The following is an 18,224-nucleotide window of genomic DNA, read 5'->3' as shown; positions in this document are numbered from 1 at the left end:
CTGAGCACTTGACAAAGCACCACACGGAGCTAAACAGTCCTAACAATTCCTTTTAACAGACAAAGCCACCCAGATTCAGTAATTAACCAAAGTCAGAGTTTCAAATCTGCAGTTACAAATCTGGGTTCTCAAACTCAGGGCTCAGTTTCCAGAGCACACGGGCTCAATCATCCCACTATAAATGATGACTAAAGATTTACCTTCTTACCAAAAATATTAGTTCCAAGTTAAGTGAGTAGTTTCCCATGCCCCCCAAATATGAAAACCGTATGTGATAATCTGCTATTATTTACAGACAAGGACTAAAGAATTCCCAAGAAGAATGGTTTCTCTAAAAAGATGTTTCCTTTTAATCAAAGTTTGCAATTAAACTTTCTAGAAAATTATTTATGCTTTTTCATGAAAAATGGTATGAAAAAGTTACCTCTTGGCCAAAATGCACACTTATTAAAGATATACAAATACAGCAATCTGTGTTTAAAAAAAAAAAAAACTTTAAAAAAGAGGTTCTTCATTAATCTGCCAAGCAGAACATCTGACAGCAGACTAGAACTGCCCCTCTACTGAACTCACAGGTAACTTAGTGGAAACTAGAACTTGGAAAACTTATCATCCCATGTAAAACATAATAGGAACAAACTCACTCACCTCTGTTGGTACTACATCCTTCCCAAACCCTGGCCTACTATTCTCTACTCCCTCCTACAATCCCTGTTTCTCACAAAAGCAAGAAAGGAAAACCTGCAAAACTGGAATGTTAATGGCAAACACTTGGAGCCTAAAATCACTCCAAACAAAATGAAGCTAATGTAATCTAGTGAAAAATTTATTTGTATTCTCAATTTTCTCTTACTAGCCAACTGCTATGCCGTAATAGGTTTGAACTCCTAAGAAAACTGAACTAAGAGAATTGGAAAGTAAAACATAAATAGGAAGTGACACTGTTTCCATGCTTAAATTTAATAAAACGAGCAAATGGCAAAATCTAAAAGGCTATGTTTTAAAATTATCAGTGTCACCAGTATCATTAAGATACACTTAAAGCTACAGCACAGTAACCACATAGCGAGATTAGAATATGTCAAAATCAAATAAACCTGTAAATAACTCTTTCATTAATAAAGAAATTTTATGGTAAATTAAAGATATCTGTTGTTAATTAAAGCCTGAAATAAAATACAAGCCTTAAAAATTATTATCCATTTCTTCTTCCTCCTCCCATAACTCTCTTTTAAAAAAAAAAAAAAAAAGACAGCATGCAGATTGAGTCTGAAATGCCTGTGGGAAAGTAAGGTAAAGATATCTGTAGTTGATGGGCTTCCCTGGTGGCGCAGTGGTTAAGAATCCACCTGCCAATGCAGGGGACACGGGTTTAGCCCTGGTCCGGGAAGATCCCACATGCTGCTGAGCAACTAAGCCCATGCACCACAACTACTGAGCCTGCGCTCTAGAGCCCACAAGCCACAACTACTGAGCCCTTGTGCCACAACTACTGAAGCCTGCACACCTAGAACCCATGCTGCGCAACAAGAGAAGCCACTGCAATGAGAAGACCACGCACAGCAACAAAGACCCAACACAGCCATAAATAAATAAAGTTCCCTTAAAAAAAAAAAGATATCTATAGTTGAATATAAAGGTCTAGAACTCAGGGATATAGCTAGGGGGTTGGAAATTACCAGTCTTTACCTGTGGCACAACAACAAGGATACCCATTTCCAGTATTTTCATGCACTAAGTATAAATAATGAGGAATATTCATTAAATAGTTAAATACATAATTTTAAAAGGACAGTATTTAAAAAATTGAACTTACTTCCTTTCTAGGAGGCTCAAAACTACTGATTTCATAATTTTCCTGAACATGAGTGTACACATGGGCAATTTTAGTATCTCTTATACAAAGTTAAGTAAATCTCTACCTTCAGGTGATAATGGTAAAAATGTATGAAGGGTTAGATAGAAGAGAATCCAAGCAATTTAAACCAAACTTAAGCAAATTAAAATGCTCAAATCCTAAAATTAAAACATATTCCTTTTTTACAGTGCTTACAAAAAAGAAAAAACTAGTTTCTTTACATCTTAAGGTATAAAATAGATGTCTTAAAATTAAGTGCTCTTAAAAGTTAGTTCGATCATATACACACTCCTATACATAAAATAACCAACAAGGACCTATTGTATAGCACAGGGAACTATACTCAATATTTTGTAGTAAGTTATAAGGGAAAAGAATCTGAAAAAGTATCTATACATATGTATAACTGAATCACTGTGCTGTATACCTGAAACTAACACAACATTGTAAATCAACTATACTTCAATAAAAAAATTTTAAAACTTTTTTTAAAGTTAGTTAGATCCTATGGTACTCTGTGTCATGAAGATCACCGCCAGCAAGCTCTGAAAGCCGGGTTATAAGGCAAAGACAAAGGCTTCCCAGGCCCCAGCTGTAACTAGGGGAGGGCCATGGGCAGCCCAATGTTGGGGAGCCCTTCTCTGGGGTGGCAACCAGTCGTGAACATTTCACCATTTACAGCCTCCCTCCTGGGCAGAAGTTTTGAGAAACAAGAGAAGGTTGTTCTAACAGTCCTCACCATTCTGTGGAAACACAATCCCCAGGGAAGCACACAGCTCCTCTGGACCATGAGCAGCATTTTTGTGAAGCAGTAAGAAACAGTGTTTAGGTAACACCGCCTTGGGCGCTGCACCTTCATTGGTGTCTTCATTCACACCGCCCCACACAAACACAGGGAGAGAAAGCAAGTCAGGTCCCACTTCAAAGCCTTGTCCTTAACTCACCTTCAGTGAACTCACTCTCTAAAGATGGAGTAGGGAACTCAATAATTTCTAACAAAGGAAGCATTTAGGGCTGCCAGCTCCCCAGGTTTAGCCCGGGCCGTCTGGGAAAGCACAGGGCTCCTACGAATCCTGAGGTCACCTTTTATTCACCACGGGAGCTGCTCTTTGCGCATGCAGAGATGAGACACGTTCTAGTCAGTTCTGGGCTCATCCTGTCCCCGTGGCTGCCTTCGGTGCAACCCAAACACCACAAACTATTAGCCTTAAAAGGACAGAAAGCATTAGTATCAGGCATGGGAGGCCTTGCTTTTCCAGGTGCAAACTATAAGTACAGGATCTTACCCTATATAAATGAACTTAAATGAAAGGCACTGAGGAGAGGGAATGCGAGATGAACAAAACTGTATTGCCACTGAGTGAAAAGGACTCTCTTTCATAGAATTTTTCAAATGTCTCAGTCAGGTAAAACTTCATTACCATTTCTTAGCCAATTGCTCTAGATTTTTCCCATTCACTATACTGAGTTTCTTATATATTACTGTCTATGAAGTATACTTTTATTCTCTGGTTTCTCTCATTCCAAGGTTAAGTTGCTTTTACAGAAAACAATCTAGGAAAATCTCCCTCTTGGGAGATGTCCAGATTATTATTATTGTTTCGAAAGTAAATTTTAGGTTTCTGGACCATAGACAGGTTGAACACATGGAAAGCATTCAACGAATACTTAGCCTTAGCATTCAGCTACTTGGGAACACAAATAGACACTGTTCCAAGTCTGGATTTACAATTAAGACATTTAATGTGAACTATTAAAGCAGCAGTGTGATACAGCTGGAAAAAAGTTTTGGAGTCAATCTAGGTGATCGTTTTAACCTTTTTGAGCATGTCTTCTAGTCTTAGTTCACTCAACAACCATCTATAGGGCAGCAGGTATGTTCTGGCTTCTGCGGTAGATGGTGGAAACACACAGAAGAACAGAAATAGTATCTACCTTTCACGGTTTAATGAATATGGAAGAATGAATGAATATATATATATATATATGCAAGTGCCTGGCACATGGTAGGTGCTCAGCAATTGCTGGTCACTGTTATATTTTACAACCGACTTGTAGTTAGAATGTTTGGAAGTTTAGTGCACAAATGACAAGTGTCCTTGTCATATACTGAACTGCTAAGAGCTGGTTATCACTTTATCCTAAAGAATACGACATTAAATTCTTCTGAGGAGCCCTTCGATTCTGCCCTAGGTCCTAACTAGAATCCTCTGGTGTCCTAAGTACTCCTCTCACCTCAGTTCTTTCCAGCCATCAGGTCAAAAACCTTAAAAGGACAGATTACCAAGAGGGCTGAGTCCCCAAGACTGGGTTTTCCAAACTTGTCTGATCATCACTCACCTGAAGCACCTAATAAAGATTTCTGATCCCACCTCAGACATAATAAATAAGAGCACGTGCACCCTCCACCCCATACACATAGCCCTATAATGCTCCCAGAGATTCTTCTCTTCTCAGGCGTGCTTTACTTCCATCTTCAAGTGGCTGAGGTCATTCTCCTCAGGTTTCCATGACATGCCCTCTGACCCTTTCTCCAGGGTTCAGTTTAGTACTGAACACTCTGGCCACCAGTGCAGCAGAATCAACTCTCTCTGCTGGACCCCCCCCATCTCAGCAAGACATATGTTGTTATTGTTGTTGCTGTTTTTCTGTCCCTTCATGCCTCCCTTCTAGAATTTCCCTATAAAAGATCATTTTAAACTACCACAGATCTCTGAAAAGTCACCTTTTCCAAAAAGAATTTTCTTAATTTATAATTCCCAAACTGACTCCAATAGACAAGCAAAACATACACAATCGAAGTCCACATTTTTAGGGAATAGAAATATAAGCTATTTATTCTATTTGTATTTTCAAAATCAATTAGTGATCTGATACAGACCCGAAAAAAAGTCCACGTATTCTCTGGAGAACTTTGTTTCTTTAAAATAGCAGTAAATGAAAGGCTAGGTTTGCACTGAAGGTGACTCATGCCTTTGTTTTGTTTAATATTTATTAGATCCCTACCATGAGAAAAAAAAATTTTCAGGAAAACTGTGGAAACACAAAAATGCCTATAACATGGCCCATGCTTCAAAGAGATCAACTTCAGCAGAAGAAATAATGACTTGAGCACCTGAGAAGAGGTACTAAGTTTAAATGGCACATTCAACCCAGGAATTCATCTATCTCTCCATCCATCCATCCAATGAGCATTTACTATGCACTCACCATCAAAGACATTAAGTTAAATAAGTAATTATCCTACACTCAAGTAAGAGTGACAAGGAGACAATCAGACAACACTGAAAAGGACAAGTGTTCTGAAAGGTATAGAAACAGTGCCAGAAGAAATTAAAGAAAATGATAAATTACCTGAAATCATGGCTCTGGAACAAAATGAGGATATGCAAAATAGAATGAGACACTCTTTTCTTTTGAGTAGGTCAAAAATCAGTGAAGACCGCTCTGTGAACATGGTGTTGTAATTCCTCATATCTCTACCAGATATAAAGAGACTGTGACTCTCTGTACCTTTTGAAATCAGTTCGTAATGATCCTATCTCTAGAGTAATTTCTAGGCCACAAAAATTACCTGCTATGGTATGAAAGCCATTTACACATACAGCAAAGAAAATATACCCTTATAGGGCTTCCCTGGTGGCGCAGTGGTTGAGACTCCGCCTGCCGATGCAGGGGACACGGGTTCGTGGCCCGGTCCGGGGAAGATCCACATGCCCCGGAGCGGCTGGGCCCGTGAGCCATGGCCGCTGAGCCTGCGCGTCCGGAGCCTGTGCTCCGCAACGGGAGAGGCCGCAGCGGTGAGAGGCCCGCGTACCGCAAAAAAAAAAAAAAAAGAAAAGAAAATATACCCTTATAGATGGCAAAGCATGCATACACACTAGCATCATACCCTTGCGACTCTATACTGTTTTCTGGGAGCTCAGGAATTAATGAACTATTATGGATGGCAAATATTTCACAGTATACAGTATAATTTTTCCTTGAACTTGTTATTTGTATGTAAACTTAAATCTTTCTATCTGAATTTTTACCTGATATTTTCAGTATTCCTAACATGCACTTTACATCTGACGTTTAAGCTTTATATCCAATCACTTAACAAAAATCCTGCCCCATCTTTTCATAAGTGATCTGCACAAACTCAACATCAATACCTCAGAAGCAAAAAATGAAACACCGACACTCAGAGAAAAGTCACCACTATGAAATTATTAGGTGCTAGAGACAAGTTCAGATGAATAAAACAATACTACATGCTTGCTTTCTTTCACTCTATCCCCTCCCAATAAGTTTTGGTCTAACAAATTGAAGAATGTTAGCACCTAATGCTTTTCCAACACTAGTATTGAGATGACTTTGACCCTTTCTCTAAGTGGAAATCAAACTTTTCCCTAAGTACTGAAGATGACAAAATTGAGGGGAAAAAAAGCTTTAAAGGTTAGAAAATATGACAGGTCTAATTGTACATCCTACTCTCTGGTTTTTGGATGACTCACAGTGAAATTCAGGATAGATTACCTGTGTGTGCCTATGGGGTCTGTGGATACTAATAAACTACCTGGCTCATCTAAATGTTAAAATAGCTTTTTTTTCCCTCCAGAGATCTCCTACTTTTAAATAGTCTCCTCTTAAATTCAAGTCAGTTAATAAAATAAGGAAACTCTGACCTCCAAAACTGGCCTAGGAGCATCTCCCTTTACTCTGCAATAGGAGGTGGGGAGGGCGGGGAAACATCTACACACCAGCATGGGGCAGACCAAGGGGAAGCAAACAGAGGCAAGCTGAAATCCTGTGGAATAAACCTCCTTCAATTTTTTTCAGTTTTTTATTGTGATAAAAATCTACATACATTTGCCATTTTAACCATTTTTAGCTGTACAGTTCAGTGGCATTAAGTACATTCACAATATTATATGACCATCGCCACTATTCATTTCCAGAACTTTTTCATTATCCCAAGCAGAAACACGGTATCCATTAAACTATAACACCTATTCCTCTTTCCCCAGCTCCCGGTAATCTCTACTCTACTTTCTTCTCTATGAATCTGCCATTCCAGGTACCTCACATAAGTAGAAACAGGCAATATTTGTCCTTTTGTGTCTGGCTTATTTTGCTCAGCACGTTTGCAAGGTTCATCCATCCTGTAGCAGGTATTAGAATTTCATTCCTTTTTATGGTTGAATAATAATCCACTGTATGTATATACCGCATTTTGTTTATCCATTCATCTGTGAATGGACACCTGGGTTGTTTCTACCTTTTAGATATTCTAAATTATGCTGCTATAAACACTGGTGTACAAGTATCTGTTTGAGTCCCTACTTTCAATTATTTTGGGTGCATACTTAGCAATGGAATTGCTAGATGATTGTATATTTAACTTTTGGAGAAACCGCAGAACTGTTTTCCACAGCAGCTGTACCTTTTTACATTCCCAACAACAATACACTAGTGTTCCAATTCAATATACTCTTAAGTATTCTCTGATTCACTAATTCAGAATGTTTACCTTTATTACCCTAAATTAAATTTTTTTTCCTGATACAAGAAAAACCACAACAGAAAAATCAAGAACAGTAATATCTGAAGACATTTAGTATTTTCCTCTTAAATGACTTAATAGAAAATATAAAATGTGTTTAAAAATAACACTTTAAAATATAAGAGAAAAAGGAGAAGACCCTAAAAATATATTAAGGATCCTACACTTAAAACTTGTACCATAAAAACTTGTCAATCTGAACCCTAAAAAGTCATACACTTGAAAACCTCATGTCTGAGTAAGTGGATGTAAATACTTGAGATATTTTAAAAGAAATTTACCTTTCTTATGGGTCAGTTCACACAGTACCTGGAACTAAGCTGTCCAAGAAGGTCTTGCTTTAGTAAATGCAGGAGAGGAGGATGTGTAATGAGCTACCACTAGCAGTAGTTTCCACAACTTTGCCCAAACTCATGGAGGAGGAGATGGGCAGCTAAAAGCAATAATGATGTTCTTAAACCTTTAACACCTGCTCTCACCAATCTGCCATCAAGTGCTTACAGGAGACAGCAAGTAGCAAAACAAATGGCAACAGAAAACCTTCAAAACAAATCAACAGGCATATTTGGGAGTCTATTGGTGGGGGTGGGGTGAGATGGGGAGATGGATATTTGTTTATTGTTGTGATTTACTTTGCATACAAAAATATAGTTCTAACTTTTGCTGGTAAACTGTTCCTAGTTCATGTGATAGCACTGAATAAATTGACATTTATTTCATGGCGGTCCTGCACCTCTATGAAAAAGCGCACTAGGAGAACTAGCTTCAACCCATACTGCAGTTTTACATTGCTTTTAAGTAAATTGATTTTTCCAAGGTGCTTAAAGTGGTTTGTCCTCCTAATTAGGTAAATATTCCCTCTATGATCTATTTAAACTTCTGTTATGGTAAAACCTTTTCATATAGAGTAGGAAGCCAAACTTTATCCTAGACTTGCCTGGATAATTGCAAATTCCTAATTAGTTACATCCAGAACAATGGAGTTATTTTTAACAGAGACCCTCTTCCACCAGCTGTGGAGAATCTGACTGAGCTCCTTAAGAATAAATTAAATCATGTTATTTCCTGGGATTTTAGAATCTACCATTATTTCTCAAACATACTACATTTGCTCATGTATGAAGACAATTATCTGGATAATTATTTCAACGGAAAGCTTTTCATAATTGAACACTATGAGTTTGTATTATATCAACTTAGTTTAAGCAAATTTTTCTAACTGGTTGCCATTATAAAAACCTTCATCTTCCAAAGTCGAAACAAGGATGTATTGGAAGCCTAAAATTCTAACATAAATTTAGTTTTAAACATAGCCTATAGGTGCTCCAATTTTAACATTTCTCAAATTTCAGAAAGAAGCGAGGGACTGAAGTTATCACCATCCTGCTCTAGGAGTCTGGTGGTAGACACAGCTCTCTATACTACATTCCAAAAATATGAGCAAAATACCCCTATAAGTAAACAGAAAAATGTCTTGCATTTGCCAAAAAGTCAGGACAGCATAAGAATATTCCATTAAGAACCTAGTTTAGAACTCAGTCAGTGCCTGAGTCAATAAACAAGTGAATGAAATAAAATTACATTTTAAAATCAAACATAATCATTTAACACAAGGGACATTTTAAACAGATACTTACCAGAATCTCAAATAATGCTAGCTTTTGCTGAACACCATCTCACTAAAATCTCCTCCCTCCAGTTATTTAAAAACTGACAAGCAGTTGTAATATTATAGAAACAAAAGATATTAGGAGCCAGTGAGTGAACCGACTGGGAGTATTGCCAAAGACATCTCATCAGCCAATGAAATTACAATCCAGGTGTTTCAGAATGCTAAACCTGCATATCTCAACTAGGGACAAAAAGAGATTCAAGGACTGATCCATTTTTAAACTGAGAAACCTCCCCACCTGTAACAGCTGATCATTATAGTCTATCTTACCTGATTTATACCTGGTGGTTTAAAAACCTCCCAACCCCCAATTCCAACCCCACATACCTCTGGTCTCCAAGGGCTGATCCTTGACACTAAACCTGCACCATAAACAATTCCCCTCTGGGTAAGCTTGTGATTAGAGATCAGCCTCTCATTGGCTGTATCTTGCAAAGAGTTCAAGTACCAACATCAAGTCATCCTCCCAAGTAAGCCTACATTTGGCTTCTACAGAAACCTGCCTGTCTAGCCACAGTGATTGAAGCATTCTCTGCCGTTTAAAAAACACATTAATACTGTACCATACTGTGTATTTTAAGGTCAAAAAGAAAAAGTGTGGGCTTATGAATATTTTCCTATATTCAAAGGCATTCAGTGTCAACTAAAGAATAAAGCTTTTCCTCAACCACCTAAGTGCATTCCCAACAGCTGTAAGGATGAGAATTCAGGTTTACTTGAAAATAATATCTTAACACAAAAAACTCTCATTGAATGGATTAACCTTGTTAAAGTGAAGAAAAGGCAATTGTGATTTCTAAAGTGAAAACAGAGGTAGGGTGCAAAGATTCCCCTACACAGAAAATGATTCTTTTCCCCCATTCTCAGCTATAATTATTGAAAGCTCAAATAACAGGCTTACTAATATACAGGAACTAAAGCCTATGCCTCTATCATTGTTTTGGAAGTTCCTCTAATAAGAGATTGCACTTTGTCCCCTCCACCTCAAGAATGACCCTGAATCAAGCAGACTGCCTTGTCCACTTCAGCAATGTTAACCAGCTACGGACCGCATGTAAGGAAAATACAACTTTTGAGAGGTCACAAATCAACTATTACATTAGGAGTAGGGAGAAAATGAAACTGCAATCTAAAGATTGAAACTTTGTTTACTCGTCACAAAGGAAAAAATAAACCACTTTTCAAAGTGTCCAAACACAATTTGGAGGTCTCTGAAAACATACAAAGTAATACTGTAAGAACAGCTCAGTTTTTAAACTTTGGAATATAATGAACTATGGAGTTTGTATAAGGCTTTGCTAAACACTTTTCAATACACTGACTTATTAACCCCTTGTGACAACCACCTGAAAAATGGTACAGGTGAGATGTTTTCTCCTTATACTAAAATGAGGAAACCCAGACTGAGAGGTTCAGTAGTCTAACAGGGACACACAGCCAAGAAGTAAACTAAGTCCTTGACAGATTAGATATTCTGATTTCAAACCGATATTCAGATGTGGCCTGCACCAGGGGGTATAAGATTTCTAATCTTTGCCAATCATTTCGATATCTTTATCTTTTAAATTACGTCTCATTTGTACTAAGCACCTTGATGTCCTAAAAATGGAACCATACATCCTGAGTTAAATCATGTTTCCAATATTTGTCACACTCACAAGAACACTATAATCCAATAACATGGTTCTTATGTTGGTTCCTTGAAAATAACTATGATCCCAATAGTCAGGAATGGGTATGAAAGGGTTTTTCAGCTATCTGACAGTCTAATTAACTGATGCCTCACCTTTAGTTGAATTTACAATTTTCAGGGCTGGATGCCATGCAATTCACATAACACTAAAATAATACAGAACAATTTAAAGCTGATTCACTTGTGTAGGTCTTTCAGGATCATATAACGCTCTAGGGTCAGAATTATGAGCTGCAATTATCCCTGAGCAGTGCAGTAACTATGAAAGATACAGCAGATTCAGATATATTTATAATGAACCTGGAAGTTACTGCTCTGAAAATTCTAATAAAGAGATTATTTTATCATCTGTCTTTTCCTGAAAGCAGTATGCAAAAAAAAGGAAAGAAAAAGGTATTGGGTTACTGGATATTTATGGATGAAATCCACATAAATGAATGCTTACTTTAACATGAGTTGGAATTTTCACTATTTCATATAAAATCAAAAAGTTGTTGAAATTCCTTCTACCAAATAAATCCTAAAATGTAACAGATTTAAATTCAATCCACTAATCAGAAAACTATTTGGCCATATGCCACCTAAAGAATCTTTCTTGTTGTTTGTTTCAATCTTAAACATATTCTTCCCAATTCACAGACAGATCTAGTGCTATATTTGAATTTCATTCTCTGGTAGTAAAGCAATGATTTTAATTCTTCAGATTAATTGTGCAGCTAGTTAAGGAAAAGTGAGTGATAGTTTGGCTATATTATTCACCTGAATGAAGACATTTGAAAAGAATCACCTAATGAACAGGTAACCATGGATATCGGGGGTAATTTTTTTTCAACTCCCCATCAGTGATTTTTCATGCTGCCCCCTACTTATACTTTTATCACATTGAAATAACCAAGAAGCTCTGACTACCTTCTCAGCAATTCCTATAGGCAGTTATTTCAATCAAACAGAAAATGTCACAAAGGTTTTTTCTATCAGTTTTTACCATGACATCCAAGTATTTTTAAAAAACCATTTTTTGCTTAATTTTGAGCTATAGGTAATCCAGTATTTAAATTCCACTTAAGAGTTGAATGTAATCTTCCTCTGGTGGTATGAAGAAAGAAAACTGAATTACAAGATCTTAAAAGCAATAGGACCCAGTTAAACGTGGATAGATTTGAGAGTCAGAACGTTCTACGTTGCAATCCCCAATATGGTACCTAACCACTAGCCACAAGTAGCAGTTTAAAATAATTAAAAGTAAATACAATTTAAAATGCAGTTCCTCCATCAAACTAGCCACATTTTAAACGGTACAACAGCTACACGTGCCTGGTGGCTGCCATACTGGATAGCACAGATATAAAACCATTTGCATCACGGAAGAAAATTCTATGTAATACACAAGTTACTAAATTTCTGTGAACCTCAATGTCTTGTCTATAAAATGTCCTTAACATCACCTAAATTGAAAAATTAGAATTGTAATGACATAATATTTAAAAAACACAATACATAGTACTTAGTACACATTAGATAGCCAAAAAAGAGTAGCTATTAATACAATCCTGTATTGGATTTTAATCTCTGATCGCCAACACCAAACAAGTCACTTCCCCTCCCTGGGCCTCATTTTCCTAAAACTGAAAAGCTGGGAAGTTCTTCAGGTTTTCAGTTCTAAGGACGCTATCAAATTTTACCACATAAAATGAAGTGTTAAGCAAAAGGGGCACAAACTCCTACTGAGTAAACTACTACTTAGGCTCCTACAGCCAGCTTCCTAACGGATCCCAAGCATTCCTCCAGAAACCCCGGAAGACTGGCTCTCCAATACAGCCAGCCCATGGTCTGATGTGAACTATTTATAAGGTCTGTCTTAAAAGGTTACTGGAATATCTTTCTGATATTGTACATACTGTAATTAGAAGCTACAACCTCATTCCATGATGGTATCTTGCAGTTTTAAGATCTCTTTTAAAATGAACGCTATCTTCACGTAGAATTTTTTTCTCTTAGAAGCATTTAAACCAAAACACTTTAAAAGCACATACGAATCTAAGTACCATTTTTTTAGAGACTTTTTCTTTCTACCAGCTATGCCTCATTCTTAGCCAGCTTGTGGGTGACCCTCTAGCGTCTAAACAAAGTGAGAATTACACCCCTATGGGGGGGGGTCCCCTTGCAGGACCAGAAGCATGCCCAAAGACTTTACCCTCGTTAACAGCTGCTCCCCGGGAAGCCAAGAAATTTACTGAACGCTGGTTCCACAGAGGCCGCTTCCAATCAGGGGGAACCACGGGCCCCCATGCAAGGCACAAAACCAGGGCCACGGGCTGCTCTTGGCTGTGGCTGCGGGTCTCTTCCCCCGGGCGTTGTCCAGGGCCCCAGAGTCACAGCGTTAACTTGAGAGTGAAAAGCAATTCAGGCGACAAAAATGAGAACAGAGCGGTGCATTTTTGCCCGAGGCCAGAAGCCTCCAAAAAAAAAAAAAAAGTGTTATTCCAGAGCAGATTCCTTTTCTTCCGGGTCTGTCTGCTCCCTCTCACTCTCTGCCTACAACCAACGTGCCTCCCCTTTTCCAATGCCCCACCTCTCTCCACATTAAAAAAAAAAAAAAAAAAAAGTGGCGTATTCCCTCTTCCTTAGCTTTCCCCACCAGGGCCTAGAAACTGGAGGAAGTTCAAATCAAATTAACTGCACATTAAAAAATAAACAGACAAGCAATCAGGGGGTGCCCACCGAACAAACGACCTCGCCTGTCCCAAAATATGATTAACCCTGGATGGAAGATGGGGAGGAAGACTAGAAACCAACAGGGATGGAGAGATAAACGTGTGGATCTGGGGCCCCAGCGTTGGCCCGTCGCGGCCAAATTCCAAATTTTGTTTCAAGAACATGCTGGACTGATGAGAAAATAAAAAATAAAAAGTTTTAACTTTTAAGTAAGTCCGCAAACGGCACTGTCTGGATAAAATGCCATTGCTTCCCTCCGTCAGGGACAGAAGGGTGGGAATTGAGGTTCGAAAAGCTCCAACTCCAACCGCGCACTCCTGGAAGCCTCCCGGACAACGGCGCCGCCGGGCGGCCCAACCCAGTCTCCAGAGACACCGGGCCCGGGTGCTCGGGCTCCCACGGGGCGCCGGGACCGGGACTTTGGGAAAGTTCGCGGGCACAGCCCGAGGCCCCACTTTCCGCCCAGAGTGACAGGCCCTTCCCACGCCGGCCGGCCCCCGCCCCGCCGCGGGCACCAGACGGTCCGCGCGGCCCCTCCCGGCCGTCTCTGGGCGCGGATTCCGCCCGCCGGCCCCACCCCGGCCCGGGCGCCCCTCGGGGTGACCGACTGACCGGAGCTACGCTGGCCCACACACCCGGTCGCCCGCTCCTTCCCGCCGCGCCCCACTCCCCCGCCCGAGCTTCCAGCCGCCTGCTCGCCGAGTCCGGCCGCAGCCGCCGGTTACCGCCCCCAGCCCGGGGGGAGCCCGGGGGGCAGGACGGGGAGGGAGGACGTGGCGCGCACGGAGGTGGCCAGCGGTGAGGCGGGGAGTGTCCCTGAGAGGCCTGGCCTGGGCTGGGGGCCGGCGCGGGCTCGGGACACTCCCCGCGAGCATCCCCGGGTCGGAGGTCCCGGCCCGCCCCCGCCTGGCGCGGAGAGGCGGCCCCAACTTCCAGCCCCACTTCGCACACCCGCCCTCCTCCCTCCACCATATGGAAATCTACAGCCTCAGAAAGTGACACGTCGAAGATTCCTCGGCCCCTCCGCCCGCCCTCCCCCTCCCGGGCAGCGTTCCTGCCGCGGAGATTCCGGGAGGGGGAGCGGATTCCTCGGACAAAATCTGCTGGGAAGGCCTGGGAGGGCGGGGGGGGAGGGCGAGGGGGGGAGGGAGAACCCGGGAACCACTGCCCAGATTTTTTTTTTCCATCAAGAAGAATCTACCCGTTTCTTTCCCTCCTCCAAGCCCTGGCCAGCTGGGGGGACAAGCGGGGGCCCGGAGCCCAGTAAGACGCGGCCCCAAAGCGTTGGCCGATCGCCGCTCCCGGGCCCCGTGTACCCGGGGTGCCCAGACGAGCGCGGGGCGCCCCAGCACTCTGGCGCCAAGTTTTCCTCGGGAAGCCCGGCGCGCCCGGAGCGCTCCGGGACAGGCACGCACTTTGACGGACTCGGCGTCCGGTCGGGGCTTTCCAGCGCGCCCTGACCCGGAGGCTGAGACTCGGGGTCCGGGTCCCCTCCATTCTCCCGCTCCTGCATGCCTTACCTTCCCTCGGGCTGAAACGCGGGGCTCCGGGCGCGCCACACACCGGGTCTCCCACGCCTTCCCAGCCGCCAGCCCCGAGAATCCCTGCCGCCCCTTCGCAGCTCCCGCTCCCGCCGCCGCCGCAGCAGCCGCCGCTCTCCTTGTCCTCCGGCCGCCGCCGCCGCTCAAATAACTACCAGGAGGGTTAGATGGGGGATTCCGCCATGTCAATGATGTCGGGACCACATGGGGATTTGGGGCCCGCCCACTGCCGTAATCTGCCGAGTATAACCGCCTCCACAAGCTCAGATTCGCAGGCGCTGTGGGATCCTCCTTTCCCCCCAAGACCTGCATAACTATCCGGAAACTCTTTTTGGTTCAGCCGGACTAAAGAAGTCTTAGGCTTAGGGGAACTAGCAACTCCTGAAAGGCTAGGGCTGCATATTCTGCAAACGATCGCCAACACCAATATAAATGCAGGGTTTGCTGACTAATAATCAGAGCTAAGACTATGACATTATTTTTCATTTACACATATATTAACTTTTTTTAAAATCCCCACAACAACCATGTGAGCTATTTTTTCACCTCCTTTCTCTATTTCCCACAGCAGTTTGTTCATATGGTTAACATAGCGTGAACAGAGTTTATTACACCGAAGTTAAAATGTCTATTTCCCCCTACAGTACCCAATATGAGCTCACAAGAGCAGAGAGTGTTCCTTATTCATATCTGTATTTCCGTATCAAACATAGCATAATGCATAGGCCACAGTAGGACTCATTAGATAATTGCTGAGTTATATTAATCAAGTCAAATGTAATATATCCTGTTGTACAGACTCAAAATGGTTAGCCAAATGCATCCCATCCCACCCCTCAAATTATCCAGGGAGACAAGAAAGTAGAAATTATCCCAGAGAGGCCACTTCTCTTTTTAGCTTCCCAGGTATTCTAAATAATTACATTAGCCTCAATTATTAGGCTACAAAGCAGTACTAGGTAGCAACCAGAGGCAATGTATTACTTTCACTGACCTAAAAAATACATAATAACCATTTGTCAAATAAAGTTATTGTACATAGTACTGTATTAAAGCCCAAAGAACATAAAAGAATAGTGAGAAATAGCTCCTTTTCTTGTAGAATTTGCAATTCTTTTTTGGAGATGAGGGGAATAATGGTGAATCCAGGCAAATGGGGCCCTCCCTCCTAACTGGCTTCTTTCCCCAAATGTTCCCAAAGAGTCTCTTGAAGCCATCTTTCTAGAACATGGTTCCAATCCTAGGCCATAGTTCTGTATTGGAAGGGAAAAAAAGATAAAGCAGAGGTTCCCAGCCCCTGCCTCAGCTTCTCTGGCTTGCCCCTGAGCCATGGCCTCCAACCCAGCTGAACTCTCATGACTTCCAAGCACCCCTCTCCCTCTACACATCCTTTCACTCTGTCTGGAGCATACTTCTTCCTCTACCCTATCTAAGGATCATTTCCTCATCTTTGATCACCCCCTCCCTTCCCGTAGCCTCACAGCTCTTTTCCCCACAATCTCATAATTCTTTTCAGTGTTTCTCACATTGCTCTGAAGTTACTGTATATCTCTTCCACTTGGCTGGTCTTGTTCATTTTTGTATCCCCAGCATTAACCTAGCATTGTGCTTTGACTATAATACCCCCCTTATAAATGTTTGTTGAATAAATTAATTTTAACATATGTTTTAAGAATCTGAATGACTAGATAAATGGGCAAACTTCAGAAGGTGGAAGTTTGAATTCAAGTGTAATAAGACAAGCTTGGCAAAGGAGATAAAAGTAGGCAAGAGAAATTCAGAAGACAGAATTATTTCTTCCAGTTTCTTCCACTAGGCTGAATTTCTTCCAAATTAAGAAGAATCGGGACTTCCCTGGTGGTCCAGTGGTTAAGACTTCACCTTCCAATGCAGGGGGTGCAGGTTCGATGCCTGGTCAGGGAGCTAAGATCCCACATGCCTCGAGGCCAAAAAACCAAAACATAAAACAGAAGCAATATTGTAACAAATTCAATAAAGACTAAAAAAAAAATTTTTTAAAGAGAATCAATGATACAAAATGCCTTAAAATTTTAATGTATTTTCATATATATAATCTCAGCGTTTCATTTGTCTTCTTATCCTACACCTAACATCAGTTTTGGCACAGAATAGAAACCCAATAAGTGTTTGCAAAATGAGAGGAAGTATGGTGTAGTGGAAGAAGCATGGAAATTATAATCAGACAAAAACCAGTGACATTGGACAAGTTTTTAAAGTTCACTGAGCCTGGGTCATTTATTTATTAAGTGGTGATATTACCTTCCTGCTAAGGTTGTTCTGAGGAATAAAAACCTCAAGCACCTGATACTCAATAAATAAAGGTTGGTTCCTCCTTGAATGAATGAATGAAGATGCCTTTACTGGAGAGAAACTTTTGAGAAGGCTCCCAACTATGTGTTGAGAGATTTAAATTTCATACAATGAGAAGTTACTGTAGGATTATAAAGGCATGAAGTGACTGAAGTGGGTTTCAAAGTTGATTCTCCTAGCAGCAGGATATAAAACAAGGTTCATGTCAGAGAGGCATGCCCTGAACCTATGTGGGAGATGATGAAGTCTTAGCCCAGAGAGGTAGTTCTGCAAACAGGAAGGAGGGCTTCAACTTAAGGCAATGAGTATCATTGTCTTGTGTTGACAACAACCCAAGTCATCTGCCACCCTAGGTCCTAAGTTATAGAACCACAGTCATAACTTTGCTCCAAAAGCAACTTAGGACTTGCTCTAGTACAGAAATTAACATCCAAATGAGATGCATAGAAGTTAAGGCCTATAACAAAATATACAGACTTGCAAACCCTTCCATCGCCCATGCAATGTAGGCTGAGTTGTGTTAAAAATTTGAAATAAATAAAAGGTTCAAAGTTATACTTCCTGACTTTAGATAACTTACTTTATAACAAAAGAAATGCAAATTTAACATATTTGAAACTAGCATTGAAAAGGTCTCAAACCATTAAACCTGTAATACTTCTCAGCCTAAGATTTGTAAATTCAAACCTCTTTCTCAAAGATCACTATAGCTAGTAATACCTAATACGTAGAAGACCCAGCCAGGTTCTCAGTCTCCATATCCTACCTCTGCCTGCAGCTGGGGTTGCTAGATTCTCACAGGCAGGCTCAGTCTTGCCTCTAATCTTGAAACACAATCTTGACCTTAGAGGACATTAACTCTTTGC

General features: G+C 41.0%; 1 protein-coding gene across 8 annotated transcripts in view; it reads right to left on the bottom strand.

Moving 5' to 3' along the window:
• The window catches only part of FNDC3B (fibronectin type III domain containing 3B), a 386,791-nt gene extending 371,565 nt beyond the window's left edge, over nucleotides 1–15,226 (bottom strand). For 6 of the 8 annotated variants that reach the window (XM_055083800.1, XM_055083804.1, XM_055083816.1 and 3 more), the window contains exon 1: nucleotides 15,007–15,226. The gene's annotated coding sequence lies outside the window, so the exon portion shown is untranslated. Of the gene's footprint in view, nucleotides 1–12,965; nucleotides 13,189–14,098; nucleotides 14,144–15,006 lie in introns of those variants that run through there. The other 2 variants (XM_055083805.1, XM_055083803.1) reach the window with 2 other exon arrangements.
• Nucleotides 15,227–18,224: the final 2,998 nt, after the last annotated feature.

Source organism: Physeter macrocephalus, chromosome 1, assembly GCF_002837175.3.
Source record: "Physeter macrocephalus isolate SW-GA chromosome 1, ASM283717v5, whole genome shotgun sequence".
NCBI lineage: Eukaryota > Metazoa > Chordata > Mammalia > Artiodactyla > Physeteridae > Physeter > Physeter macrocephalus.
This window is presented reverse-complemented; position numbering and strand designations above follow the sequence as displayed.